Source organism: Cavia porcellus, unplaced genomic scaffold (genome assembly GCF_034190915.1).
Source record: "Cavia porcellus strain 051 isolate PalLab524CR breed Dunkin Hartley unplaced genomic scaffold, mCavPor4.1 scaffold_31, whole genome shotgun sequence".
In the NCBI taxonomy this organism is placed as follows: Eukaryota; Metazoa; Chordata; class Mammalia; order Rodentia; family Caviidae; genus Cavia; species Cavia porcellus.
In genome coordinates this window covers 17,222,364-17,236,030 of record NW_026947514.1, presented here as the reverse complement: position 1 = coordinate 17,236,030, position 13,667 = coordinate 17,222,364, and the positions used below count along the sequence as shown (strand labels likewise).

The 13,667-nt window shown below is 33.0% G+C and overlaps 1 long non-coding RNA gene across 1 annotated transcript in view; it reads left to right on the top strand.

Moving 5' to 3' along the window:
- Positions 1–859: 859 nt before the first annotated feature.
- The window catches only part of LOC134474221 (uncharacterized), a 46,625-nt gene continuing 33,817 nt past the window's right edge, over positions 860–13,667 (top strand). The window contains exons 1-2 of the long non-coding RNA XR_010044922.1: positions 860–987; positions 2,976–3,012. This is a non-coding gene — a long non-coding RNA (uncharacterized LOC134474221). The remainder of the gene's footprint in view (positions 988–2,975; positions 3,013–13,667) is intronic.

The following is a 13,667-nucleotide window of genomic DNA, read 5'->3' as shown; positions in this document are numbered from 1 at the left end:
ATGGGGAAAAAGCTAAATAATGCTAATTGAATTTACATCAGTATAATGATGCCAAAATAGTTTTTTACTTTACAGGCAGAAACTGGGTGTATGTCAAACTTAGAGGCCAAAATAATTTGTCAACTACTAATCTATAAAGCAAGAGAAATTTAAAAGCTCAAGTAATATAAGTTTAAAGAAGACAATGAGTTTTAATTGTTACAGAGACTTGATCTTGTTAAGCAAAATATGTTAATAAAAATAACACCATGGGCCTGGTGGTACTCTCCTGTAATCCCAGCTCAGGAGACTGAAGTAGAAATATAGCCATGAATTTTGGTAGTCTGGATCACGTAGTGAGTTCAAGCCAACCCTGAACTACATAGTGATACCCTGTCTCAAAAAACTAAACCAAACCAAAACAAAGGATAACACAATATAGTGTCACAACATACATATTGTATTTTAAAAACTAGCTACAAGAAAGTTTTTAGGAAGAATAACATTCATTTAGTTATGACAAATTTGCATAATTGTTTTATGTTTACGCATGTTCCATCAGCTTCTGGACCTATGTAATTTTGTTAATTTGAAGAGACTGACACATTTAACCTTATTAAAAACTGAACAAATATATACAAAAGAAAAAATAAAGATTGAACTGAGAATGAGGAGACACCTCAGAGGGCAAAATAGGCCACAGCTGAGGCCACATGAGACTTTCTGGGGATAGTTTTCCTTAATTAGCATCTTCTGGTTCTCCAAGGAGTCCTTGAACACCTCCCAACATCCTGCTCAGGTTTCCTCCATTGTCCACTCAGGTCCTTGCTTGTTCTAATTAAATACGGGCTGCCTAGCATCAGTTGGGCTGGCCTGCAGAGTTGCAGACTCTGCCAAGGATTTCAGTCCTCTTGGAACCCTAAAGATTGTGCCACTTGTCTCATTTCTTTGGGCCTTTGCTGTGCACCCTTTTGGGGGGACTGAGGATCTAGGCACAGACCCCAACAGGTAACAATAAAGATTAAGAAAATAAGATTTAAATGATTTTATCTATATATAAAATGCATAAATGTGCCAGGAAAACACCAGAAATGTGAAAATACCAGCTTGTGTGAATAAAAGAAATTCCAGTATTTTACCTATAAAATCAGATAATACATCTATAATAGTAAAGATAATAAAAAAGATTAGGAAATTAAATAATGTAGAATATATAGTAAAAACAGTAACAATAATGAATGCATATATCTTTTAAAATATAGCCTTGAAATATCTTAGAGGAATTCTAACAAAAGCAAAGACAACTATGATTATACATGATTGCAATTCCTAATTCTATTTTTATTTACTAAGTTTATTTGACCAGCATATTAAGAAAGCACAATGGATAATTTTCACATAAACTTGATTTTCTTGGGGTAATATTAATATATTGACTCATCTGGGCTATGTCAATGTATTGATTGATTAATCCAAAGTAACATTATAGTTAAGTAGACTAGCATTGGAAGGTACATCACAAATAAATTGGCTTCTTAGCAGATTGAACAATTGAAACCAAAGGACTTTGGCTCATGAATTGATAGCAAAATTAAGAGATATTTTAGAGGATATTTGTAGAACATTGTTTTAAGATCCATGTTACAATGTTCAGATTATTCAGAATTTATCATTTTAAGCTAGAAGATACAATGCTTATTAAACTTGAAGGTAATCATATAAAGCTCCAAATCCTTCAATGCTTCATTTATGCTTTCATTAATTCAGCATTAGTTAATGATTACTGTTTAATAGTTTCACCATCCAAGTGATTGAAAACCTGCAAAGATAAAGTTTAGTAAAATTCCTAATATATTTTTATGGCTAAGATCGTACATTAAAATATCATACTATACAACTTAGGAACAATGGCTTATACTATGGTTTGTATCTAGATGTCCCCCAAAGCCTCATGTAGTCATGGGGAGTGGGCTTTTGAGGCAGCTGAATCTAGCGTTTGTTGATTGGTTCATTGTCTCAGTGCTGAGATCGCAAGTGTGAGTGCTACACTCACCCTAGAGTAGGTAGTCTATGTACAATGTAAGGGAGGACAAGAGACTCATTCCTGTCTTTGTTCTTGTTATTTCTGCTGTATTCCACCATTCCACCAGAGGTTGCCCCTCTGTCATGCCACCTTGCCTTTGAGACAGCTAATTATGTACTGGGACCTCCACAAACTGTAAACTAAATAAATCTTACCCATATCAACTTTGATTGTTGGGTATTTTGTCTGAACAATGATAGAAAATAACTAAGACAGCCTAGCAGCCTATTTTTAGAAATGTTAAATGTTGTGACTCTGAACTCAATTTCAACTAATAATCTGTACAGATACTAGAAAACTCCATCTAAGTATAAATTAAATAGATTAAACCGAGAAAAAAAATATCTCTTTATAGGTACATAAAAAGTCAAAAGATAATTATAAAGTGGCAAAATATAATAAAACTCTTACAACTTTTCAAAAATTCAAACATTTCATATAAAATACATAAAATATTCAAAGAATAATTTTTTATTTCATAAACAGTGTCAAATATGTGTCTATATATATGTATAAATTAGTAATAGCCAAAAATAATCCAGAAAAGTTTTTAAATATCATATATAAATTTGAAAGTATTCAATATGTTAAAATATTACTCTGATGATTAACTAGGAAAGGAAGGAAAAATTAATGCATTTATATTTGCAGACCACAGTTAAGTAAAGCAATGTTTTATTAACATTTGCTATTATCCTTATATTTTATCATTGTCATTTGTTTAAAGAACTCATATGAAGTCTACCAAAACAGGTTGTAAGTCATGCTTTGGGAATTCCTAATTATGGGATTGGTAAACAAAAGTGAAGGTATATGTTTTGAAAAATACTTACAAAAATGTTTCCTGGGCTTTACAGTTCAAATCTGTAGCTTTAAGGTTTATTAATAGCTACTTTCCTTCTCCTGTTTTTAGGACAGAAACTCAAGGACTTGGCTTGGTAGCTCTAAAGGTGAGTAAGTTATTAATAGAGAAATATAATTAATAAAATAATGAGAGCTCTGTATACAGTCTGGCTGCATAATGATAAACATCAGGAAATTACTTAAGCATCACATAAAAGACATTTTTACAGGTATACATTATGCTGTATATAATTGATTACACATTATTATACTGATATAAAAGCTCAGGTTATTTTAAAATATCTATAAAACAAAAATATACACCCCTAAAATAAGTCATTATTCTAATTCATGTGTATTTTGCTAAATAATAAATGGATCAGAACATATCCTGGCCTTTTTCAATTTAATGTGGTATTAGAAATTCATGCAATATCTCTTAGGGTTTGAAAGTGTAAATGATACAGTGGAAAACAAAGGAATGAAAACAGTATTTCTGAAGATGATTACCACATGGAAGTCTTGCAGAACACTACAAAAAATGCAAATAATTAAGATTGCACAAATTCAATGTGTAGATAATGACAATGTAGAAGACTGATGGAAATAATAGGAAGAACATTTGCATTAATCTAAAACATAGAGTTACCAAGAACTAGGAATTAATGTAACTGAAAACAGGAAATGTATTTTTTTAAATCTTTTCTTTGTAATCAGAGAGAATAGAAAAAATAAATAATTGATTACACCTATTTTGTCTTTTTCTTTATAAGAGTGGTGATTAAGGCCCTTATAAAGTGTTTTAAATAATTTGACAAGTTGTTAATAAAGTTGAAATTTTACAAGTTTGTTGATTTAATCAAGGATGAACATATTTTAAAATGTCATGACATATTTATTATGTAAACTTTATAAAATGTAAAAGTTTGTAATCATCAAGCTTTAGGAATAATATTAAAAACCTTTAAAATGATCAGAAAAAAAATTAAATTGACTACAAGAATCTCAACTGTGATTAAAAAAATACAGGATTAGATTTGTAGCACAATGGTAAAATAGTGCTTGCCTAGTTTGTAAACAGCCCTGGGTACAATCTTCAACTAAAAAAAAAGAAAATAATGTGAAAAATAATATATGTTCCCATGGGTTCTGTTTAAAGGCTAATTAATTTAGCCATTCTATATTTCACATGATGCAATAAATGACAAGGGACTGCACTTAAATATAATCAGTATGTGAGGTTAAAGAAAAACTACCCAAATGTAATATTTATTCTAAACCCAAAGAAGGCAGAACAGTGATAAATGGAATGATGCCATCAATATTATGATAAATAGATTTACATATATTGTGCATAAATTTTAAACAGTAAAAATTGTTCAGAAGATATGTTCTGAAGCCAGGAAGAGCGAACTTTGCTACAATGACTGAAATAACATTTAATTATCTGAAATGCAAGGCCCTCTGGAGGGTGGCAATCCAGAATTGGCACAGTTCAATAATGATGCCAAGAATATTTCTGAACTCCATTGTCTGCAGGTGGTTGCTTTTTTGATCACAGACCCATCGAAATGCTGTTTCCGGATGGCTGGGACAAATCCATAGTTCATGCCATTCAAAAACAGTAATCATGGATGATGTTCAGGAAATGTGCTTTTTCCTTTAATATTGCTATTGTTCTTTGTGTTTTTATCAGAAATAGAAAATAACGATTCCCTGAAATTTCTTCAAGAAACTCAATTCTAGGCTTCATGACAAGAAATGAGTGATATGACCACTTGCAGTGGCAAAAATCTCACTGAAGTATGCCATCAACTCAGTCATTATTAATCCTTGAAGTGGAGCATAAAAGGTTTCTAAACACAAGCAGCATGTGTTAGCAAGGAAAACAGAGCAGAGTGATTGTAGGTTAGCAACCAGAAGTGTGCAGTTGAAGCCAATAATTTTAACACAGGGCATAGTGAATATTACATGACAACAAGCAAATCAATGGGTAGATATAAGCAAAATCTACCCGCTAAACGTATCCTTTATGGTGGAGTTAAATTACATGCATATGTCCATGTGTATGTTCATTTATTCATTCATGCAGTAATTGAGTTTTCTATACGTTAGTAATCATCTTAGTCTGTTTCTTAAAACTATTATAAAATACACAAGGACACATTGTTTATAAAAGATACAGTATGTGACTTCTGGTTTCTGAAACAAAGTAGTTCTAGGGTATGTGGTACTATCACTCAGGATCTGGTAAGGCCCTTTGTGCTTCATCTTAACATGGTACAGAACATTGTATAGCAAGACACTGCAAGATTGCTAGCTGGGATCTCTTACTCTTGTTAGAAAACCACTGCCATCATCCTAGACAGCACCACACCTGTGACCTCATCTAGTCCACTTACCTTGCAAATACTCCTCTTCCAAATATCATTAGCATTGATTTAGGGATTAATTTTCAAGCATACAAAATTTTAGGGCACACTCTCAAACCACTGCAAAGATTGTACTTAATTGTAGGTATACATATAGTGATTGAAATGATTCCATTCTAATATCTAAAATTTTATGATTATCTAAAAGCACACAACATCTAGGAACTTTAGTCTACTTCTACACTATTGTTGCATGCTATTTAAAATGAATAGACAGGTGTTTCTCAGAGATGAATGCTGCAACATATAGTAATATCTGCAAAACTATAAAGCACATTTTTATGAATTTTTCAATGTTTTTTAAAGTTTTATTTTCTTGAAATGGGTGTGATAGTTTATTGAAACAATGAAGGCACCAAAATATCTGACAGCAAGTGAACGCTAATCAAACTATGCATTCCCCATGCATTGAAATGTAATGTTGTGATTTAAAAAGGTAAGGCTTTGGGGCAATAAGCTCACATAAATTGCATGAAATAATAGGCGAAAAAGCACGTGAAAAGAATATATTGAAATCTGTTACAATCCTTCTTAGCTGTTATAGATCTAAGCTCATCCAGTTGTACTTAAGATATAACCTCTTTCTTCCTGGATCATCAATACTTTATTTTCTGAATAATCTCTTCTCATTTCTTTGGATTTTTCCCCCGTTTAGAATTGGGATTTTAGAATTAATTCTGATGTGACTTATTGTTGTGCTTTATCCGATTAGTCATGTGTGCGTCGATCTCTAGTTTATCAGCAATTTGTAAGGGAAGATACTATGTGTCATTTATGTCTGTCTCTCTTCCTAGGACCTGAGACACAACACATTATTCTTGCGTCCTCAGATATCTGTTAATATGTGTATTGCAAGGAAAATAATCCTGAAACATTTGGCTGAATGAATCTTGTAAACACTTAGTAAACACTGCCTGACACAATAAATGGATCTGTGTAGAACTATAATCATATGATTATAACATTTCATTGTAAGATGTTTAATACAATTTAACATTATTACATATATTTCTCAAATAAAATATACATTTTAATTATTTTACATTGAAGATGCAATTAAAATGTAGAATCAGACTAAATTTTACAAAGCTATGGGAATCTTTCGTATGACAGCTCTCCTTAGTTGATTTATCTGGCCTTCCAAGTGGGATTTACTGAACTCAGTGTCATACTGAACTTAGCATTACTTGATTTAACTAGCAGATAATTTTGAACCCAGGTGCAATCCATGTCACTTATTATTACTAATTAGCACTTCCTTTCTACTCCAGAAGCAACTACTACTTACAATTTTCTTTGTTTCATTTTTTACTTTACTCATCTATTTCCATGAAAATAGGACAAGGATGGAAGATTGTGGTCACACATTAAAGGATAAAGGACAGAGGTTCCAATTTTTTTTTTTTTTTTTTGTACTGGGATCGAACTCATGACTCTAGGCTTGCCAGGAAGGTGCCTATGCCACAGAGCTGAATCCCCGGCTTCAGTGCTATTTTTGCCCTTTTGATTGGTTACTAACAAATTAAGGTTCCCTGCTCCTATGTCTACCTTACAAAAGGAATTATTTTATTTAAATATATGAAAAGCAAATACGCTGAACCTTCTACTTGAGTTAACATCAGGCTTAAAAATAGGAAAGAACACTGAACCACAGAATGTTCAAATAAGAATGTCATTAGTCTTTGAAATATCTGTTCCAAAGTGTTACTCACAAGGCCAGCACACTTCTATTTTTGGTCATTTTGTAGAGTTTTGATATTTTATCTAATGAAGACAGTTATCTAGATTGCCTTAAAAGAATTATTGATTCTTAGACACTGCTCGCAAAGACAGAAATATATTAAAATTCTTTGATGTTACATAAATCATTATGCCTTCATTACATGTATTTCTACAAGTTCCCATGAAAAATCAAGTTTTGGCTGTTTTTGTGGTCCAGAAATGTTGCTGGGTAGAGGGGAGTGGGGTTGATAGAAAAGGGTACAAATGGTTTAGGTTTGACTCCCCATATTTTTGTTGGACCTGAACAGCAAAGTGAAGTATGTTCTTCTTTTCAAAACATACAGACTTATGAAAATATAAGGTTAACAGCTACTCAGCTGTCAGGTACCTAGCTAGATTCAAGTCTTAAGATGAGAAATCAACCTGTTTAAATAGATATAGATTGAAGGAAACCCATTGGTTTTAGTATTTGTTGATAAAGTTAAAAAAAAACCCAAATAACATGCTCTCAAAGTATTTTTCCTAGGCTATTCTCTGCTTAAAATGTGGGACAATTAATTTTCAGTGTGATATCATGAAAAGGAAATATACCTTTTTTAGAAGCAGTCTAATGGAAGAATTAAACATCCTAACTCAAACTTCTCCAGGTGAGAGGAAGCATAACATTTGATTTTTGTTGTCAAATTCTACTTGTAAATGTGTGCAATAAATCTTACCCCAAATTTCTGGTCAACAATTTCTTCCCATCACCACACTGAGGGGATCAGTTTTCCCCCACATATTTCAAAATTTGAACCCGTTGAGGCCACCCAGGACCCAACCTAACTACAATAATATATTTTTTGTACTGCATAGAGAAAACAGGATGAGATCTCCTGCGGTTTCCATTTCCACCTATACAAAACGGTCCACTGCTGCTCCTGCTTGATTTTTCTTTCTTCATCAGCACTGTATATTGAGAATATTCGCTTTCACACCTCAGAACACATTTGCTTTAAGGTTCCTTGGTAGCTTTTCCCTAGTCAATAACATTTGCACAGTCGAATTCTGAAAATGATCATAAAATATCACGATACCAATGGCTGTTCCATTGAAAATATTTTGCTTTTGAAATTCTTTCGTTACTTTGATTGCTCAAAGTTAGTTGAGAGGTTGCAATGCAATCTAATTTAGTATACTGGGTATTAAACTAAAATGTGCAAAAGTATTTTTTTTTCATAACAGAGAATGATGTGTTTTTCTTCACTTAAACTGATAACTCATAATTGTTAATTAACATATGATAGGCTAACTTGTAAGTATACTAAAGTTAAATCTTCCCTTTAATATGACATTTTGATGCAAATTTAGATCTCTGTTTCTCAAATGACTGAAAAAAAAACTTGGTAAAAATAATAGTATTGAGTATTGTGAAGCTGAATCTCTCATTTATGTTTCTGTCTTTTCTGCTGGGATGGAAATAACACTCAAACCTCTCTAAAGCTTTCCTACTCCTTCTGCTCCTTCTGTGTATATTTTCTTGTGACACTGTAAGAAGTTTAACCAACCTGCTAATTAAAAAACATATTTGCATATTGTAATGTTCATATGTATGTGTTTGCATGTATGTGCATTGTGCGTAAACATCTTTATGTCATGATCACACCTCAAGTACTATTCATGTGGCTCCGCTCCCACCTGTTACTGTATGAGCAGCTGCTCTCCTTAAACAAGCCCTAATTCATGGGCATCCCCAGGGGTTAGCCCCATGGGAGGCCAAAACTCATTTCCTCCCTTCTATACCATATGCTAGCTGTTTCATTCTTATTCATCTTGTGGGGGAGATACTACAGAATAGAACAGGAAATCAACCGTTTGCATAGATTCATTATTGAATTTAGGGTCAGCTTCTGAGCTGCTCATGCTTCTGGAAAATGCCAAGTCCAGTACCCATGCTGCCGGTTTGCAGAGTGATAAGCTGTGTCTAACTGGCCTGTAGTATTGAGTTCCATTATGCCACAAGCTTTGGTATTATTTTACAATTATTACAAGCCAAAGCTATTATCAGTCACCTCAGTACACCTTGGGTTGTCCCCAGAAGTAAGAATTCTCAAATTCCTTTTATTAACCTCTAAAACTCTAGGTTTACATATGACTTCCTAGCATATATTGGGATTCAAGGTCCCTACCACGTATGAAGCACTGTATTGATTTTGGAACAGAAAGATCAATAGGAATAAATCTTGATCTCAAGAATTTTATTGCACAACATAGCGGAGAGATGTGTAAACCACTAGCATGTATCCATGACTGTAACAGAAAAATGTGGACTGTGTTATGAAAACACAGAGGACAAGGTATTTTATTCTACCTGGACAATAAAGTTTCTTACAGATGAGAAAATATTGGTCTAGATTTTCAATGGCTAGAGTAAATTCACCCAAGAGACAGAGGAGGAAAAGGGATCCCAAATGCAGAACTGCGTGAATAAGAAGAGCAATGCATAAATATTTATTCAAGTTCCCGTGTGTTTAACATAGAGGTTAAACTCTTAAATTTTCTATGAGTCAAGAAAGTACTGAAGTCAAGCTAGCAAGCTGTTAAAACATAGGAAGAGACTGCTCATAAAGACACATGTAGAAGACTCTTGCAATACTGTCTGTGAAAGAAGAGACTGATACTCATCTCTAGGAAATTAACATGTTAGAATGAACTGGCAAGGAGAGAGGTTTTTTATAATTTTAAAAGTATTAATTTTGATGTTAAATATTATTGTTGAAAAATTTGGTAACTAGCTTCATATTTAAGACTTTGAATCTTTGAAGGATGAAATTATTTAGGGAAAACAAAGATGCTGTTGAGCATTATCTGTTCTCCGGGTCATCAGCATGCAAGATGAAGTTTAAATATGTGTCCAGAGGGCTGTCATCTGAGGTGTTCATTGAGACACACTAGTTTCCTGTAGATCCAAAGAAACAGACCAATCAGGTCATACTCTCTTTCTTGGGTTTGGAATGCTTCACCACTGTCATTAGCAATCCTTTCTATTTTGCTTTTACATTTATGAGGTTCATTTTGACATCTTTTAATTCTTAATTTTCCATTTAGCTTCTGTCTAAAATTCTTCTTGGATCTATTAGTTTTGTTTTCTCAAACACGTTTTGCATATCTCCAGTTTCAAGTTTTTATAAAACTATTAAGGTGTTAGTTCTGAAATTCATACAGTCTGAAAATCTCTGAATCACCAACATATTGGGAGACTTGGTTACCCTGTTAACTGATTCTTCGTGTACCTGTCAATTCCACTGCTAAGTAACTGAAATAATTCAAAATCTCTGAAGACATGTTTTGGAATTTTAAGTTGCATTTTATTAAGGGCTCCATCTCTCTATTCAAATATCTTATGAGCTTGGTCTAGTTTTTCACCGGCTCAAAGAGTTTGTCTTAAGCTTTTAATATTTAATTATATTAAACTCTCAGTTGGAAAATACGTCAGTGTGTTGGAATCTGATAGGAGCTTGACTTTTGAAAAATATGTTACTTGTTTTTGTGGTCTCATGATTTTTTTTTTAAATGTTACATATCATGTGGAATAACAGAAACATTTTAACAGTGTTTACTGCTAGAAATGCTCATCCATCTTTCACAAGGTGAGTGGTGTACGACCTTTGAATTAGTCAGGGTTCTCGAGAGAACAGAATGAATTAGAGAGATGGAAGAGAAAATAGAAAAAGAGTGAACTTGGGATGCATTTTCTTTTTGAGGCACTTTGGTCTTTTCCATTAAATACTTCAATAGAGTGGGTTTGACTACCAACATTGTTTTATTTTTAAAATGTGTTTAAGTTTATTGGTACATTTTAGGTGTGTATTGTGATCACACTTATACAGATTTGTATATATATATATTTGTATATATATATATATATATATATATATATATATATATATAATATAACTCTCTTCTTTCTTTTCCATTCATCTACCCTCCCTTCAATCTTTCTTCCACTTATCTAAAGAAAACCTTTGTTTCCATGTTTTTCTTTCCCCTTCCTTCCTTTCCCTCTTTTCTCCCTAGTATCTTTTCCCATTTGAACATTTTTTCCTATTTCACAATATCTATTATACATTTTGATCCTTATTTACACTTTTGGTTTCTCATACACAGAAACAATGCAGTATTTGCAGATGTGTGCCCAATTTATGCCACTTAAGAGTGTAGTTTTGAGGTGCAGTGTCTCAAGCTCACCCTTTCCTGTAGCAGAAGAGTACTCCATTGTATTAAAGATGAAATCTGTTTTATCCACTCATTAGTTGATGGGCATCTGGCCTCTTTCCAACATTTGACTATTACCAACTGTGCTGCAATCAACATTGGATGTGCATCTATCTATCTATCTATCTATCTATCTATCTATCTGTCTGTCTAATTTGTGTCATATGATGCTTTTAATTCTTTCAGGACACTACAAGAAGGGAAATATCTAGATCAAATGGAACCTTTAGCTCTAGTTTTTTGAGGAATCTTCACAGTGATTTCCTCAATGGTCGCACCAGTCTACACTTCCACCAATAGGGTAGAAAGGTTCTTTTTCCCATAGCCCTGCCAGCATTTGTTATAGGTTGATATCTTGCTAATATCTATTCTTTCTAGGGTGAGATGGAATCTCAATGTTGTTTTAATTTGCATTTGTCAAGCAACCGATGATAGTGAACATTTTTCATATATTTATTTGCTATCTATACTTCTTTGAGAAGTGGCTATTTTAGATGCTTGTTTTTAAACTGATCTTTAATTGGGAATCTAAGTTTTTTGAATTCTTTATATATCTAGCTATTAATCCTTTGTCTGAGAAAAAGCTGAAAAGAATCTTTGCCATACTCTGGGTTGTTTCTTTGTTCTGTTAGTAGTTTGTTTCTTTTGCTGTGTAAAAACTTTCTAATCAGATAAGATCCCAGTTGTTGATTATTTATGATATTTCTTGTGTGATTGGGGAACTGTTCATAAAGTCTTTTCCTGCACCAATATATTAAATGTTCTACATATTCTCTCTTCCAGTGGGTTTAGTATTTATATCTTGATATTTAAAACTTTGATCCATTTTGATTTTATGTTAGCACATGTTGGAAGATATGGGGAAATCTGATTTAAAGATTAACCACATCTAAAATTTACCTTTATAGAAATATCCTGACTGGTGTTTAATTGATCAACTTACTCTGTAGCCTAGGTATATTCACACATTAGATTAATCACTATTGGCTTGACCTAATCTATGTCTTGACATAATTTAGTAAGCTTTTGAGTTTGTTTATTATTTAATTGTTGATACAATTAACTGTGGTGAACTTCAGGTTAGTGTTCAGTGTAGAAGTAGGGTATTATTTTGTTCCTCCATCCTCTTCTTCCCTCATCCTTGAATGTCTGAACTGCAAGGATTTGGTTCTCATTCTTGCTTTCCTCCCTTCAGTCTAGTATTCTTTGATGTCATGATTTTGTAAACACTGATCATTTTCTGTCTTACTCTACCTGAAGTTTTAATGAAGCTTTACAGCAGGTCCAGGCATTTGCTTATGGGGTGCAGGGCTTAGGAAAATGCATTGTATTTTGTGCCTGCAGCTGTATATCTTCTATCACCTTTTCCGTGTCATCTTCCAGGTAACCAATGAAGGCCTGCCTTACCTTAATTCCTTCTCCTCAGAGCCTGGAAGAGGTGTGTCAGAAAAAAAAATGTGATTAGATTATTTTTGGTCATTTGTTTTATAAGAATAATTGCCCATCTTTGCACCACACTATCCCTGTCTGCCTTGCAAAAGAAAACACATCATTTTAAATATAAAAGTCATATATTCAAATTGTATTTAGATTTTATTGGTGTGAGGAAGGAAGGAGTACTTTTATAATGCCCTTATTCTTATACAGAAGCAGGAAGTTTACTTTCTAATCCCTCCATAATGAGATATTCTGTTGAACATCTAATGGGTTTGTTTGTCGCTTATTTCTTTTGTACCTCAGAAATGAAACTGAAGTTATGACCAACGTAGATGTTAAAAATGCTTATTAATGGATTCAGTATTAAAAATAATTTTGTTTTCTATGTGTGAGGCTTGTTTTACCTCTCCTTGATCATATAATATCCGAAACTTATGTTCTGTTTTGAAGTAAAATAAACACCTGTCTTCTGTTTACATTGTCTTTGACCATCTAATCCATTGCATTTGTCTTACAGAAACTTACAGCTTAATGACCATTACCCTTGATAGCTAATCTCTTATGGCCCAATTTCATTGTACCTCTGTGGATTCCCTTGATTTTCTTCAGTTTTATGATCCAAACATCCTTTCTCTTCAAAGCTCTTTAGTAGAACAGGAAATTTTCATTATTTGCAGTGAGATGTAGTGTGAGCAGCAATCACAGCTTGTGCTGTTGACGATTTTTTATACTATTACTATTAGGAGTAATAAACATTGATTAAATGCCTATAGTGCAAAAAACTCATAAAGATACTGAATCTACTGGCATCTCTTCACATGATGTTTCCATCTTTAAAAAATGACAGGTAACCTCCCTCTAAGAAATACATAGCACTACGCAAATTGGTTTTACGGAGCTATAAACCATAAGTTGTG